This window comes from Schistocerca americana, chromosome X (assembly GCF_021461395.2).
Source record: "Schistocerca americana isolate TAMUIC-IGC-003095 chromosome X, iqSchAmer2.1, whole genome shotgun sequence".
In the NCBI taxonomy this organism is placed as follows: domain Eukaryota; kingdom Metazoa; phylum Arthropoda; class Insecta; order Orthoptera; family Acrididae; genus Schistocerca; species Schistocerca americana.
Window position 1 is genome coordinate 728,525,820 of NC_060130.1, and position 16,735 is coordinate 728,542,554.

At 42.0% G+C, this 16,735-nt stretch overlaps 1 protein-coding gene across 2 annotated transcripts in view; it reads left to right on the plus strand.

The window, feature by feature from the left end:
- LOC124556848 overlaps nucleotides 1-16,735 on the plus strand; it is a 332,788-nt gene that overhangs the window by 195,275 nt on the left and 120,778 nt on the right. The gene's annotated exons all lie outside the window — the stretch shown is intronic.

Consider the following 16,735-nt stretch of genomic DNA (forward strand, 5'->3'; position numbering starts at 1 on the left):
GACAGATGGCCAGTATTCAGCGATAGTACAGGAACATGCATTAGAAGCAAAAAAACTTCATATGGGCATATGCCCTGTTCAGAATGGTGTAGGAGATACAACACATTTAATGCATAGGGTGTCCAATAATGAACACAATTTTTAATTTAATCATAAAGCACATAATTTATTTAAAGTTGGTAATATTATTATGTCGGTATGAAACAAAGACTGTGATTCAACATGAAACAAAACATCACGCAAATGTCCTCCACTGCTTTGTCTGTACACATCTACTCTTTGGACAAAATTTTCGATGTCTCTGGAGCGAAGTTCCGCTTGAATTTTGACCCATGACACATCTATTTTGCCCTTGAGTTGAGGGATGGTTTGTGGATTTTTCACAAACACAAGATTTGAGACACCTCCACGAAAAGGGCAATGGTGCCAAATCACATGATCTCAGTGGTCATTTCTGTTCACCATTGCGAGAGACGGAATGAGCAGGGAATCTTTCTCTCAGCAACCTTGTTTCAAATGGCAGTGTGGCAGGTTGGCCCATCTGGTTGGAACCACATGTGTTCCACATTCAGTTCTTGCAGTTGCAGTCATAAAAACTGTTTCTCCATGTGGCAGTAACAATCACAAGTCACTGTCACTGCTTTTCTAGTCTCGTCTTCAAAGTATGGCCCAATTAGTCCACCAGCCCATAACCCACACCGAAAATGACTCATTGTGGATAAAAACACTTTTCACGGACCACGCAAGGATTCTCTTTGCCCCAAACCTGGCAATTTTGTTTGTTAACAAGCTGGAAGTGTGCATCATCACTAAAGATTGTTTTCTCATGAAAATCACTATCAAATACTTGTTTTGTGAATACCTATTTGGTAAAATGTTAAGACACTTCAAATGGTCCATCAGCCTCAGCTCTAGTGCTAGTTGTGCCATAAAAGGATGCAAATGCAGATATTTTGTTAAAATTTGATGCAAACTGTTTCTCAGAATGGCTAACTTTTGAGAACAGTGGCAAATCAATTTCATTTGACTGCTAGTGATGCTCCCACTGATGAGCGATATTCCCTACTGATTGACGAGAATGAGGATGTCCAGGTGATTAGATATTCACTGTTGATCTTATATCATCTTGTTTCCTTAGCAGTCTCTGCACTGTTGACACATTAGGCGCATTTCACCTACTACCAAAAATTACGTGTAGTCTTCGAACGGCCTGGGCATAACATTCACCATACTTCAAATGCACTACAAAATCTGGATGCATTGATCCCTCTTGTATTGCTCATTTTAGCTGATAACAATATGCACAAATGCCAATTGACAATGGCAATCGGTTGTCTCAATATTGCGTTCTTTATGGGACACCATTTATATTTGTTTTTGGGAGCATATTTAATGTACATTTGTTTGTTGGCTTGTGGGATGCATGTATTTGTATTACCCCATCTCTTGGATGTTTTATGCTAGCACAACCTATCTTGTTGCTTTCAACCTCTTTGCACTGCAGATGTCTTTCTGCCATTAAACTAGCCCATTGAATGCACAGTTCTCCATGGTATGTTGTGAGTGAACTAGTGTGCTGGCTAAAATACCACATACCTATACTGATGAAGACTATGCAGATTTGGTGTATGTTTATGGCTTCAGAGATGGTAGTGCTCCTGTTGCTGTAGAAGAATACCATCAGCACATCCAGACATGTCAATTTCCCGATTGTAGTGTGTTTGCCAAAATTCTCAGCACATTGTGTGAAACAACTGTTATTCCAAGTTCAGAGTTTTCTTTTGAAGATGTAGTTTAATAGCGGGTTTGGAAACAGGGTTATTGTATGCCAAGTGGCCTAGAGGTTCCAGTATGACCGTCACAGATTTTGCTGAAATTCACACATTCCCAATGAACATTAGCTTAATTTTACTTTCGCCAGTATAATACCAACAGAGCTATAGTCATTTGTTTGACACTATAGCACAGCTATTGAAAACGCACCCCTGAGTTTTCAACATCTTTGCGACATAATGTGTCTGGCAATATTTTCTTGAAAGAAATAAAAGTAGGCCGTTTTGTACAACTTTTTGTGCTCTCTGAAGTGAAGTAGTAGTAAAGATTTCTTGAGTAATTTTCTTATGGATAATTTGAAGCAAAGTCAGTTAAATAATAGATACTTGGAAAAAATATGAAGTTTGGCATTTTATATTTCAGAAAGTAATTGCAGGATAAACATGAAACTTTGCATGAAATAACTTGCCAGTACAAGGTCTCAGAATATAATCTTTCATCCTCCTACTACTTTCCAATAGTTCACGAATTCAGGCCAAAGTTGACATTTTTGTAAAAATGATGAGAATGGCTATTTTAGCTCATTTTTACAAAAAAGTCTTCTAAAAACTCTTTTAAACTGTTTTTATGTGGAAGGCCACCTAAAAAAACTAATTTGGTTTTGCAATGTGAGCATATAAGGCCCTAAACGATGACGACAGTGGAGGTGTGGGTAAAATAGTAAAATACACTCGTATTCCACTGGTACTCAAATTACATCTGATATCATTTATTACTTTGTACTGTTGCTAAGTACTCTCTGGGAAGTTAATATCAAAAGTCCTGGTTAGGAAGAGAGGTGGAGTTGGAACAACTTGAAAAACATTAAAAAGAAGTATGCCTTTTCTCATCACAATGTATTTTGGCCTATTTTTCTGGTATGACAACTGCAGGATTAAACCGTTTATAAAGCTCAAAATTTAACTGTGCATTACCAAGGCACCAGACTTCACAGTAGTATAATTGTTGTATAACAGGTGCAACACTACACCATTTTCACTTTGTGTAAGTTTTGGGAAGTTCATAGCAGTTTGTGTGGCATTTTTTGGAAAGTATTCATGCTTTAGAGAATTCTGAGTGTGTCTTTTTATTGTGCAGCACTGTTGACATGCTAGTTTAATTCCAGTTTAAACTCTAACATATTTTGTGTTCGCATAGTTTTTGGGTCAAGCGAACAGATGAGAGAGTGTGTAAATGTGTTGTTATGGTCCATGGTGGCTTAACCACTGCTGGTGAGAGAACCAGCATCTTCATCGCCATACGTGCCACGCTCGATAGTTGTGCAACAGCAGCCACCAGTGGGTTTCTTTACCACAGGTTCCCAAGCCTGATAAGGATTTCTTTACACAAGGTCCAAAGCATGGTGATACATATCTTTAAGTGTCAGAGGGCAAAGCCAGAAGAGGTCTCTTTCAGGATCCTAAGCTTATGTTTCCTTCAAGCTTCTTGAATTGTTCACAGGTTTCATTAATTTGCTGTAGAATATCATGAGGAAAACTGTACAGCCAACGAGGCAATGTCGCTGAGGGTGCCGGAATAACTGCAATAATGTGCTGTTCAGGAACCCAGCACTAGCCACTCCTTGATGGCCAATAAAATGAATTTACTGGGCTACTTGACATGGAATGGCTCAACAGCAACACAATGATTGATACTGCTTAGAGGTGAATGTGTTAAACACGTAATTTTCAATTGATACTTTGTAAAATGCATGTTGTAATGTCCACGAACTGTTGTACATGTGTAAACCTTACCATGTATTGAATAATACAGAAAATAAATAACAATGTACATTAAATATATTATATCTCGGAAACCAACTGGTACAGGGCATATGACTATATGAAGTTTCTTGCTTCAATTGATTGTTCCTGTCATATCCCTAAATATCGACGCTTCCTCCTGGGACACCCTATACTCTCTGCAAGCCACTTTGCAGTGTGCGGATGAGGGTACTTTTGGTATCACTATACTTTTCCCTATTCCTTATTCCATTCGCGAATGGTGTGTAGGAAGAATGTCTGTTGATAAACCTCCACATGAGATCTCATTCCCCCCCCCCCTCCCCCCTTTTTTTTTTTTAATGGTCATTTCATGAGATGCATGTGAGAGAAAGTAGTGTTGTCTGCTTTTATCATCTCGATAGCAAAACCCCCTGTGGGCACACTACTCCTCTTGTAGCGACTGCCACTGGAGTTTGTTGATTATCTCCATTTCACTTTTGGGCTTGCTAAATGATCCCATGACAAAACACTCAGCTTTTTGGGGATCTGCTTCTCTATCTTAATTATCAGTCGACTAAGGGTCCCAGGCTGATAAGCAGTTTCGGTCAAACAGGCAACTCCTTTCAAGGGCGAGTTACTTTTCCGTAAGAATCATTCATTGAATCTCAACATGGCATCTGCTTTTCTGTCAATTAGTTACATTTGCTTATTTGACTCTAGGTTGCTCTCGGCAGGTACTCCTAAGTATATTACAGTTATTACTGTTTACAGTGATTTATCAACAGTAGTGTAATCTAACAGTTATGGATCTCTTTGCCTGTTTCTACACAAAACGTAACATTTATTTACGCTGAATGTCAACTGCCATTCAATGTCCCATTTGTTGATCTTGTGCAGAACTTCTTGCATTTCACTTGACATTTCACAGAGGAACCTTCCTGCAGATAACAGCGGTATCTGAAAACAGTCTCACAGAGCTTTCAGTGTAATCCACTACATCATTTTTATATTGTAAACAGTAAGAACCTGATAACACTCTGTTGAGGTACTCCCGGAGTTACTTTATCTGTAAATTTTGTTCCACTAAAAGGTGTTGACATTTTATCTGTTAGGAAGTCTTCAATATAGTCACAATGTCCAATACTCAATAATTATTTCACTAAATGATGGTGCAGAACTCTGAATGTCTTCTGGTATTCAAAGAACACAACATTAACTTGGATGTCATTGTCTACTGTCATCTGGCTGTCACTGATGAACAGTGTGTTGTCACAAGATCTTTATTTACTGAATCCACGTCGCTCTGTATAGAAGAGATTTTTGTTCTGCAAAAACTTCATAATGCATGAGCATAGAACATGTTCCATAATTGTTTGTCGCCGTTACACGTCTGTTATTGTGTTCATCTGCCAGACAACACTTTTGAAAACTGGATTGAGCTGCATATTTTTTTCTAATCATGTAGTACACTTAGTTGCTCCTAAGACCAACAACAAATTGCTCCTAGAAGGGAGCAAGTTCACTCTGGAATCTCATAGGTGTCTCATCCAGCCCAGACATCTGTCCACATTTGAAAAATTTTAGGTGATTTTATTTTCTGCTATCATTTATTTCTGTATGTGTCATTTTGAAATGACTGAAAGGAGGAATCATATTACTGTCATTTGCTGTGAAACCATTTCAGAAGAACCTGTAAGCCTTTCCCAGCATTATCAGTTTGTTTCGATTTGTCTGCTAGTGGAATTGTGTGGCATTGAACTATACTGTTCATGACAGAACTGGGAGGACAGGCTTACATACAAGGTACACATATCGTACTATTAAGTATCTAACCGTGCGCCTAGTGATAGATGCCCTATTGGAAAACCTGTTGTTCCACCATCTAATTCCCCACAAAATGATCAAAGTGATGGAAAGTGTGTCTCAAAATTACACACAGTTTAAATGAATCTGGATTTATTGTGCTTTTAGTTAGTCTTACTCACATTCGCACCATAGTTCCACTCAATTTCTCTTGAATTGGCCATTGGTCTCAGTTTCAATTTGGTCACTGTAATATGTTACTTTTCTTTTATCAGGTCTGAATTTAATCTTAATCTGCATTTATTACACTTGTATGTGCTATTTCTCGCACCTGCGAACTGCCATCTGGGCTTGCTCAGGCCAGACTGACTTATTCATGCATGCAAAAATTGCCATGCACCAAAATCATCTCTCTTTCATGATATGGGGCACCATTGCATCATTTGTGCTGCTACAGCCCGGTAGAGATACGTAAGGATAGGTTCTAAAGGAAACCCCAAGGAAATTTCCAATAACATAAAACGAAAATTGCCTCCTTTTAATTGAAACTAAGAGTCAGATTGATATTCCGAAGTGTACACACACATTCAATCACCCATCCCTTTGCTGGTCAACAGGGCTCAGTTTGAAGTGAGACTCATCGCTGAAGACAATTCTAATCCAGTCAATGGGATTCCAGGTCAAAGACATTATCTGGGGATGCCTTGGATAGTAATGGGATACCAACTTGACTGTCACCTGCCATGTAGCCCGACAACCAGGAGTGATGGTCTGAGGTCATTTCTTTTCATGGCAGGCTGCCTTTGGTTGTCATCCCTGGCCTTTGGTTGTCATCCGTGGCACTCTTACAGCACAGTGACAATATTGTATGCCCCATTTTATTGCCCTTCATGGAAAGCCATCCTGGGCTTACATTTCAGCAAGATAATACTAGACAACACACAGCGAGAGTTTCTGCTGCTTGTCATCATGCTTGCCCTATCCTACCTTGGTTTGGAGCATTATGAGCAGGATACTCCAACCATCTCAAGATTCTGACAATCTAATGCACCAGTTGGACAGAATTTGGCACAACATCCAGAAACTCTGTCAGTAAGTGCCAAGCCAAATACCTGCTTGCAATAATGCCAGAAGTGGACCAAAGCATTATTGAATAGCTCAACTTGTAAAGCTAGCGCTCGCTCTCTCTCTCTCTCTCTCTCTCTCTCTCTCTCCCTCCCTCCCTCCCTCCCTCCCTCCCCCCCCCCCCCCCCCCTCTCTCTCAATTTTTCTGAAATTGTAATCATTTGTTTGTCTGTACACGTTTATCACATCTACCAATTTCTGTCCCATTTGGATAATTTCTTTGTGGTGCATCGTCTTTTTTTGTCTCATTTTTATATAGCGCATTAGTTATATGTAGAAAATTTGTGCACTGTGTAGTTTAGGAGCCGCAGACATGAAACACTTAACAGTTGTTAAGTATGCATGCTGCTTTGGAGCACCAATACATTACCTGTACTACAACTACATTACAGGCTACATGTGTCAGGCCTGCCACCTGCATTCCCTACTGATCGGTGGTGGATGTCATCGACCTCACCTGTCAAGACATCAAGCCTCCTGCTGAAACTTCTCCTCCATGGTCCACCTTCAGTCCTGCATTACCTTAGGACACTGGCCTGTAGCCTGGTCCACTGCACTGCAGGCCCACAGTTGCATCATCCCCATTGAATTCTGTCTCTCCTCTCAACGGCTGACAACATGAAATAAAAAGCAACATGCATTGCGTGCTGTCGGTTCTGGCTAGCAGTTACAATATAGCTGCAAACACCTACTGCATTATCTGTGATGTATCGCAATTGTTGTGCTGTCACATTCTAACAACAGATTGCTGCACTCTGATGTGACAGTTCATAGAGATTGCTGTGTATCAAGATACATCCATAGCAGACTGTTCTTAACACAAATGTAGAAATGCATTATGTTAATAATATGTGGTTCATGGACAAACAATTCCTTCAACATAAACTTATAAATGTTATCTTTTTACTAATATAGTGTTTATAATTGATAGTCTCATGTAACACAAAAATACACAATACTTCATTCACTATTGTCCTGTTTGTTACTTTCCTGTAGGAGTGTCTCCTTAGCTGTTCGTTTATCACGTTTTCCATATTGTCTTCTTTCACTACTGCAGCTAGTACACATCATAGTTACTTCTCACCTCCTTCTTTCATTGCTTGTGGTATAGGTTACATGGAAAAAAGGTAAGTTCTCAAAGTTTCACTTTACTTTCTTCACAGTAGTTCTTTTGCAACTCCTGCTTGTTTGGCAAAACAGCCTGGTGGTCCATACTTGATACATCATTTCCTTTATTACAAATCTCATCTTGGAAAGGCTAAGCTGCTTCTTCTTTTTTGTCTTCTGTTAATTTCCTTCTTTATATATTGGAATTCCATTACCTCAGTCAATGCTCATCAAATTTACCTCCTCTTCAAAATTTGCATACCCAGCTATTGGCTATCTATGAGAAGAACCTAATACACTCCTGGAAATGGAAAAAAGAACACATTGACACCGGTGTGTCAGACCCACCATACTTGCTCCAGACACTGCGAGAGGGCTGTACAAGCAATGATCACACGCACGGCACAGCGGACACACCAGGAACCGCGGTGTTGGCCGTCGAATGGCGCTAGCTGCGCAGCATTTGTGCACCGCCGCCGTCAGTGTCAGCCAGTTTGCCGTGGCATACGGAGCTCCATCGCAGTCTTTAACACTGGTAGCATGCCGCGACAGCGTGGACGTGAACCGTATGTGCAGTTGACGGACTTTGAGCGAGGGCGTATAGTGGACATGCGGGAGGCCGGGTGGACGTACCGCCGAATTGCTCAACAAGTGGGGCGTGAGGTCTCCACAGTACATCGATGTTGTCGCCAGTGGTCGGCGGAAGGTGCACGTGCCCGTCAACCTGGGACCGGACCGCAGCGACGCACGGATGCACGCCAAGACCGTAGGATCCTACGCAGTGCCATAGGGGACCGCACCGCCACTTCCCAGCAAATTAGGGACACTGTTGCTCCTGGGGTATCGGCGAGGACCATTCGCAACCGTCTCCATGAAGGTGGGCTACGGTCCCGCACACCGTTAGGCCGTCTTCCGCTCACGCCCCAACATCGTGGAGCCCGCCTCCACTGGTGTCGCGACAGGCGTGAATGGAGGGACGAGTGGAGACGTGTCGTCTTCAGCGATGAGAGTCGCTTCTGCCTTGGTGCCAATGATGGTCGTATGCGTGTTTGGCGCCGTGCAGGTGAGCGCCACAATCAGGACTGCATACGACCGAGGCACACAGGGCCAACACCCGGCATCATGGTGTGGGGAGCGATCTCCTACACTGGCCATACACCACTGGTGATCGTCGAGGGGACACTGAATAGTGCACGGTACATCCAAACCGTCATCGAACCCATCGTTCTACCATTCCTAGACCGGCAAGGGAACTTGCTGTTCCAACAGGACAATGCACGTCCGCATGTATCCCGTGCCACCCAACGTGCTCTAGAAGGTGTAAGTCAACTACCCTGTCCAGCAAGATCTCCGGATGTGTCCCCCATTGAGCATGTTTGGGACTGGATGAAGCGTCGTCTCACGCGGTCTGCACGTCCAGCACGAACGCTGGTCCAACTGAGGCGCCAGGTGGAAATGGCATGGCAAGCCGTTCCACAGGACTACATCCAGCATCTCTTCGATCGTCTCCATGGGAGAATAGCAGCCTGCATTGCTGCGAAAGGTGGATCTACACTGTACTAGTGCCGACATTGTGCATGCTCTGTTGCCTGTGTCTATGTGCCTGTGGTTCTGTCAGTGTGATCATGTGATGTATCTGACCCCAGGAATGTGTCAATAAAGTTTCCCCTTCCTGGGACAATGAATTCACGGTGTTCTTATTTCAATTTCCAGGAGTGTACTTTTCTCCAGTGTTATCTTCTTTCATCGTATAAATTCACTTCATTTCTTCTTAATGCTTCATTCTTCTTAATGTAATTTCATCTTATTTCTCTGTAGTATTTCTTCATAGTTCATAATTTCTGGTCAACAACAATTTCTCCATATAAATATGGCGTGATGATTCATCCATGTGGTACTTTCCCTCTCACAGCACAAGTCCAAAAACGCTGGACTTTTAATAGGTTTCTCACATTTGTCCACACCACCTTTTATGTTTTTTTAAGCCACTAACTGGTAAACTTGGTGTGTAATTTTTTTTCCTTCCCTCTATCATATTTTCTGCCTCTGTTAAAGCTTCCTGTTCTACCAACTCACATTTTCACGCCACTAGCTGCTTGTGGACCTGTAGTTTTCGTATCTCTAAATCTGTACTCACATTGGGTGGTTGCTTCATGCCCATTGTTGGCCTCTCTGCTTTGTATTCTTCTTCACTCAGATTGCAACAGTCTCCTCTGCCTACCATCATTGTGCTGTGTCTGAAATATCATATGCTGCATTTGAGATTCCTTTCTGCTGTGTGATGGATTCTTCACTTCTGTCCGCCAGTGTCAAAGACATTGTTTCATGTGTCCAACAGTCTCTCTATGCACCTTTGAAGCATGAACATTTTTCTTCCTCATGACACCAATTGTATATCCTTGCCAGTTAAGTGGACACAGGTTTCACATTCAGTCAGTGCATGTATTACCCATGTTTTTACAACTGTCACTGTTGTCTTTTCTATTTTGCTTGCAGTGCCTTTTGTGTGGAAGGCCTTGTACTATCCAGCACACACAATTCTATTTGTTATCTTGTGTGTCAATAAATCTATTTCTCGTCACCTCCTTCCACTATCACTATCTCCTTTGGAACTTAAAACTCTACCAATTACAGTCGTTTTCCTCTTGACCATGACTGCTTCCGTGCACAAACTATTCTCCACTGCTTCCGCCACATGTTTTTCTAATGTTGGTTTCAGTTCCTGTACAATGTGGCCCATGGTATGTACTTTTTGTTCTACCAGAGCTATTTCCTTCTCTCCCGTTTTGTGGTGTTATCCAAGCTTATCATTAATTTCCATTTTCCACACTTTGAATATTTCTTTCAGTTGGATCATATCCTTGTTATTTGACAACCTTATTTACTCTATAAGACTTATTAAGACTATTTATTAACTCTGGAATATATCCTAACCCTGTCTTTGATGGTTCCACATGTTTGATCTTGCTGCCATCTTGTCTTTCCCCTACTTCTTCCCGCCATACCATTTGGGTTGTAGTCACTTTAAACAAGATTTCTTCCAGTTTGCTACATGCTACTGAAAATCTTGATCTTAAATTGCTTGTTTAATTAATCTTCCCAAATGAGACAAAATTATCCTATTTACTATCTGATCCCCACAAATACCTGAGCGAAACACTACAAGAACACACAGTAACTGTTACAACTCTTGTTACATCAGGTTTTGCCACACTCGAATTTTGGCACTCTTTATAATTTACTGCAGCAATTCTAAACACTTTTCTATAGCAGCGGTAGTAAATCTTCACCCACTTCAATGATCTTAATTATCCATCTACAGCACTTGCGATCCTTACTCTGCCATTTTCTGCTAGTGGTGGTTTCTGTGTGCTGTGATTTGGCATCTTTTTGATCCATATTCCTCTGTTTGTTGTGACATCTTCTTTCCTCTTCTTTCATCATTCCTGTTTCTTGTAGTGGTTGCATCTGGAATTTTAAAGAGTTCTGTGTAGCAGTTGTATCATTTCCACAATCTGTCACTTCTCATCCCAGTTTCTCGTAGGTTGATACTACTATCACTTCTGTGCCACAGTCATGTCTGCAGATTGAAATCGACTTGCCACCAGTGAGCCAATTGTAAGTCTCCCCCAGTATTGATTTGATTTGCTTCAATACAGGGAGACAAAAGCAATAGTGGTCTTAGTCCACTGTTACCCACAATGAAACTGAGGTTATTGTGCAGTTTCACTCCCTTTGATTCTAGTAAAGCTGACCGGTATCCTTCAGAAGTAGCAGGAGACCTGTTGCTAGTTCCTCATTAGACATAATTTCTTCAGACTCTTAATGAGTCGAATATTTTTGCGACAGGATTTCCTAGTGATAATGAGATCACTTTTTGCCTTGGAACGTACACTGCTGGAAAAAAAATAGCACACCTGGAAAGATGACATTGATTTCGGCGGCATATGCCACTTTGAGGATATTAGATGTTCCGATAATGGTTTTAACATTGTCCGCCAACAGATAGCATAGTATCATAGCTACCATAGTGCCCTCTGTGTCTACCCTTTAATAGGGAATGCTCATAGCCAGAAGGCTCAGTGTGGTGCAAACATGTGAAGCAAGCAGGCAACCATGCTACGGAGATGCACTCGTGCTTCCTATAGCAGTTGAGCGAGTTTGAAGGAGTCAAATTGTGGCTTTCTAAGTGGTGGGATGGTCCTTTTGGAGAATTGCCAAATAAGTTGGACATACTGCATCAGCTGTGCAACAATGCTGATATCAGACGTCACGTGAACATTCTGACACTGGTAAATGAAGTTCTGGGCATCCACGCAGCACTGACACCTACTAGGATCGTTATATTCTAAGGGCAGCAGTGGCAGATCATACACCAACCACAGCACAGATAATAGCTTATGAGCCCAGATGTATCAACATGAATTGTTGTGAACCGGTTACTAGCAGTGGTAATGCAGGCACACACATCTGCAGACCGTCTTCCACAGCTTCGACATGCATAGCTCGACTAGTGCTGTCAGAGGACCACTTGGAAGATGTAATGGCATGCTGTGGTCTTCAGCGATGAAAGCAGACTCTGCCTACACACGAGTGATGATTGATTGTGCATATAACATAGACCTGGTGAGTGCTGTCTCGTAGGGTGCATTTATCTATTTGTGCATATAATGTAGACCTGGTGAGTGCTGTCTAGTAGGGTGCATTTGTTCAGTTCACAGTAGCCCCACCCCAGGCCTTATGGTTAAGGGTGTGACAAGCTACAAATCTCATTCTCTGTTGATGTTTCTGAAAGGGACACTAATAAGCACTTGGTAAGTTGCATATGTTGTTAGACCCATTCTTTTGCCAGTCTTGCGACAAGAAGGTGACGCATGGTTACAACAGAATAATGCTCACCCACACACTGCCTGTGAAATTCGGTGTTCTCTGCAGCAACTTCCCTGGTCAGTACAATCTCCAGACTTGTCTCCAATCAAGCACATGTGGGATATTATGGGACAAGAAGTCAACCAAGAACTCCTGCAGAACTACACTATGTGATCAAAAGCATCCGGACACCCCCAAAAACATGTATTTCTCATATTAGGTGCATTGTGCTGCGACCTACTGCCAGGTACGCCATATCAGCGACCTCAGTAATCATTAGACATCGTGAGAGAGCAGAATGGGGCACTCCGCGGAACTCACAGACTTCGAACGTGGTCAGGTGATCAGATGTCACTTGCATCATATGCCTGTATGCAAGATTTCCACACTCCTAAACATCCTTAGGTCTACTGTTTCCAAAGTGATAGCAAAGTGAAAACGTGAAGGGACACGAACAGCACAAAAACATACAGACCAAACCTCGTCTGTTGACTGACAGAGACCGCCGACAGTTGAAGAGAGTCGTAATGTGTAATAGGCAGACATCTATCCAGACCATCACACAGGAATTCCAAACTATGTTAGGATCCACTGCAAGTACTGTGACAGTTAGGCGGGAGGTGAGAAAACTTGGATTTCATGGTCGAACGGCTGCTTTAAGCCACACATCACACCAGTAAATGCCAAAAGACGTCTTGCTTGGTGTAAGGAGTGTAAACATTGGACGATTGAACATTGGAAAGATGTTGTATAGCGTTACAAATCACGGTACACAATGTGACGATCAGATGGCAGGGTTTGGGTATGGCAAATGCCCAGTGAGTGTATTCTGCCAGCATGTGTAGTCTCAACAGTAAAATTGGGAGGCGGCGGTGTTATGGGTGGTCATGGTTTTTCATGGAGGGGGCTTGCACCTCTTGTTGTTTTGCATGGGACCGAGCGAGGTGGCGCAGTGGTTAGCACACTGGACTCGCATTCGGGAGGACGACGGTTCAATCCCGTCTCCGGCCATCCTGATTTAGGTTTTCCATGATTTCCCTAAATCGCTTCAGGCAAATGCCAGGATGGTTCCTTTGAAAGGGCACGGCCGATTTCCTTTCCCATCCTTCCCTCACTTGAGCTTGCGCTCCATCTCTAATGACCTCGTTGTCGACGGGACGTTAAACACTAATCTCCTCCTCCCTTGTTTTGCATGTCACTATCACAGCACAGGCCTGCATTGATGTTTTAAGCACCTACTTGCTTCCTGCTGTTGAAGAGCAATTCGGGGATGGCGATTGCATCTTTCAACACGGTCGATAGCTGTTCATAGTGCACGACCTGTGGGGAAGTTGTTACACAACAATAACAACCCTGTAATGAACTGGCCTGCACAGAGTCCTGACCTGAGTCCTATAGAATACCTTTGGAATGTTTTGCAATGCCGATTTTGTGCCAGACCTCACCGACCGACATCGATAACTGTCCTTAGTGCAGCACTCCGGGAAGAATGGGCTGCCATTCCCCAAGAAATATTCCAGCACCTGATTGAACATATGCCTGCAAGAGCGGAAGCTGCCATCAAGGCTAAGGGTGGGCCAACACCATATTGAATTCCAGAGTTACCGATGGAGGTCGCCACGAACTTGTAAGTCATTTTCAGCCAGGTGTCCATATACTTTTGATCACATAGTGTATGTGAACAGTTCAAGCAGGCATGGCATAACGTTCCAGGACAGTATTTGCCATATGTTCAGTCAATTGGTTGCCAGAGTCAGCACCTGTTTTGCCACCCATGGAGGCTACACCACATGCTAATATGGGAGTTTCAGCATGGGTCAACACCTGGTGTCTCAGAACTGTGTGGGCTATTTATCTGTAAATGTAATCATTTCATGTGTTCCGTATACATTGTTGAAACAATTAATCTTGAATGGATCAGAAACCTCTAAATAGGTTTACTAATTTTTTTTTTCCGGCAATGTATATTCTTTATATGATAGGTCCATCATAGATTCACAACCGAGGTTACCCTTATATACTTCATAAACTGGGTATAGTTTCATCAATGAGGAACTTGAGAGTCCAGTATTGTCCTCATTAGCAAGGTGAGCTGAGGCCAATACAATTTCCCTCATGCTTCCTTCCTCATGTTGTTTCATCCTGATGGCCACTAAGTCCCTGGAACAGAAAGTCTCTGATCGACATGAATGAAATTCCATTCTTAAGATAAATGTTCCATTCTTAAGATAAATGTATGTTCGGGAGGTATTTAGATTTCTAGCATAAATCAGCTTACCTCCATTCCTCCGAGGTCTGAAATGCCCCCGTTACGTAGATAGGGTGTCTGGATCAGGGCCATGTCCACCTCCTGTCTTCCCAGTACACGACTGAGAGCAGTTGCTCCTTTACCTTCTTGCAGGTTTATCTGCAACACTTGCAGCATCCAACTTGCGACTATGGTGTCTTCCGATGTCTTTGATTATCCTGATGGCAACCTGGAAGAAACCCAAGTACAATTTCAGGTCCTGTTCTCACACTGCCATCAGGAATTTTTCGCATACTGGGGGTTGGCCATTTGGTGCAACCTTTTGGTTTATTACCTTGCAATCCTCTCTTGAGACCTTCTGGTTCTGTGCCATAATTTTCTGGAAGAGAGTCTTTTGTGGAAATCATCACCCCACCCCAATGACTATTAAACCATATTGGACTAAAATTGGGCCATATTTGAAGTTGGCAGGTGTATGTCTGACATGTCTGTAATTGACAAGCATTGTTTTCCATAGTAGTGTTAAAAGATTTCTAACAGATGTGAATTTGGAATCATTTTGATGACTGCTGTTTTACATATTGTGAAATTAATCTTGCTCCTTTTTTACTCCAAATGTTTAATTCGAATAAGAACATAGAATGTCAGCTGGCAAAAGTTAGTAGAAATTCGTGCATCTGTAAAAGATCAGTTTGCAAAGCATATGTCTACTTTCATTGTCATATGTTAGTGAAAGATCATGCCAAGAATTCTACAAAACTCTGGTCCTACGTAAAATCACTAAGCAGGTCTATGGCTTCTGTTCAGTCACACATAAACCATCCAGGTGTGTCATAGAAGACAGAAATAGGAAAGTTGAAGTTTTACATTTCCGTTCAACATCTCATTCACACATTAGGATTGTATGGACATATAACTATTCAACCATCACACAGATTTCAAATCGTTGGGTCCAGATGAAATCCCAGTTCGGTTTTACAGTGTGTACTCTTCGACATTGACCAGTATCCTTAATGTCTGTCTGTCTTGCAGAATTCATGAGCATATTCTTAAGTTCAAATATAATAAATTTCCTTGAGAGAGAGAGAGAGAGAGAGAGAGAGAGAGAGAGAGAGAGAGAGAGAGAGAGAGAGAGAGAGAGAGATTCTACCAACAAATAAATGTATATTTAGAAAGCATTGCTTGTGCAGAATTCAACTTGCCCTATTCTGGCACTATATGCTGCTAACCATGGATGTAGTGCCACAGGCAGATTCAATATTTGTAGATTTCTTGGAATCGTTTCACACAGTGCCCCACTGCAGACTGTTAACAAAGGTCTGACCATACAGAAGTTCTCAGATATGTGAATGGCTTGAAGACTTTGTAAATAATGAAACCCAGTACTTTGCCGCTTACTCTGCAACATTCATTGGAGACAAAGGTATTGTCAAGGGTTCCCCCAAGGAAGTGTGATAGGACTGGACTACTCTTGTTCTGTATTTACATTCAAATATCATATTATTGGAGTGCTGCTTTACACAGCAGATGTAATGTTGCAAAGCATTGTGAAATGGAATGAGCACATAATGTCTGTTGTAGGGAAGGCGAATGGTTGGCTTCGGTTTATTGTGAGAATTGTTGGAAAATGTAGCTCATCTATAAAGGTGCCAATATACGTAACATTTATGTGACCTGTTTTTTAGTACTGCTGGAGTGTGTGGGATCCCCACCAGATTGGGTTCTAGGTAGATATAGAAGAAATTCATAAGCTTGCTGCTAGATTTGTTTACCCATAGGTTCTATCAATACTCAAGTATTACAGAAATTCTGTATGAATGGAAATTGGTATTCCTGGAGGGAAGATGAGGTTTCTGTGAAACACTGTTTGCAGCACTAGCACTGGTGACTGACTGCAGAACCAGTCTAGTGCCACCAACATATATCTCACATAAGGAATGCAAAGACTAGACTAAATAATAGAAACCAGAGCTCACATCGATCCATATAGACTGGACTGTTCTCTCTCTCTCTCTCTCTCTCTCTCTCTCTCTCTCTCTCTCTCTCT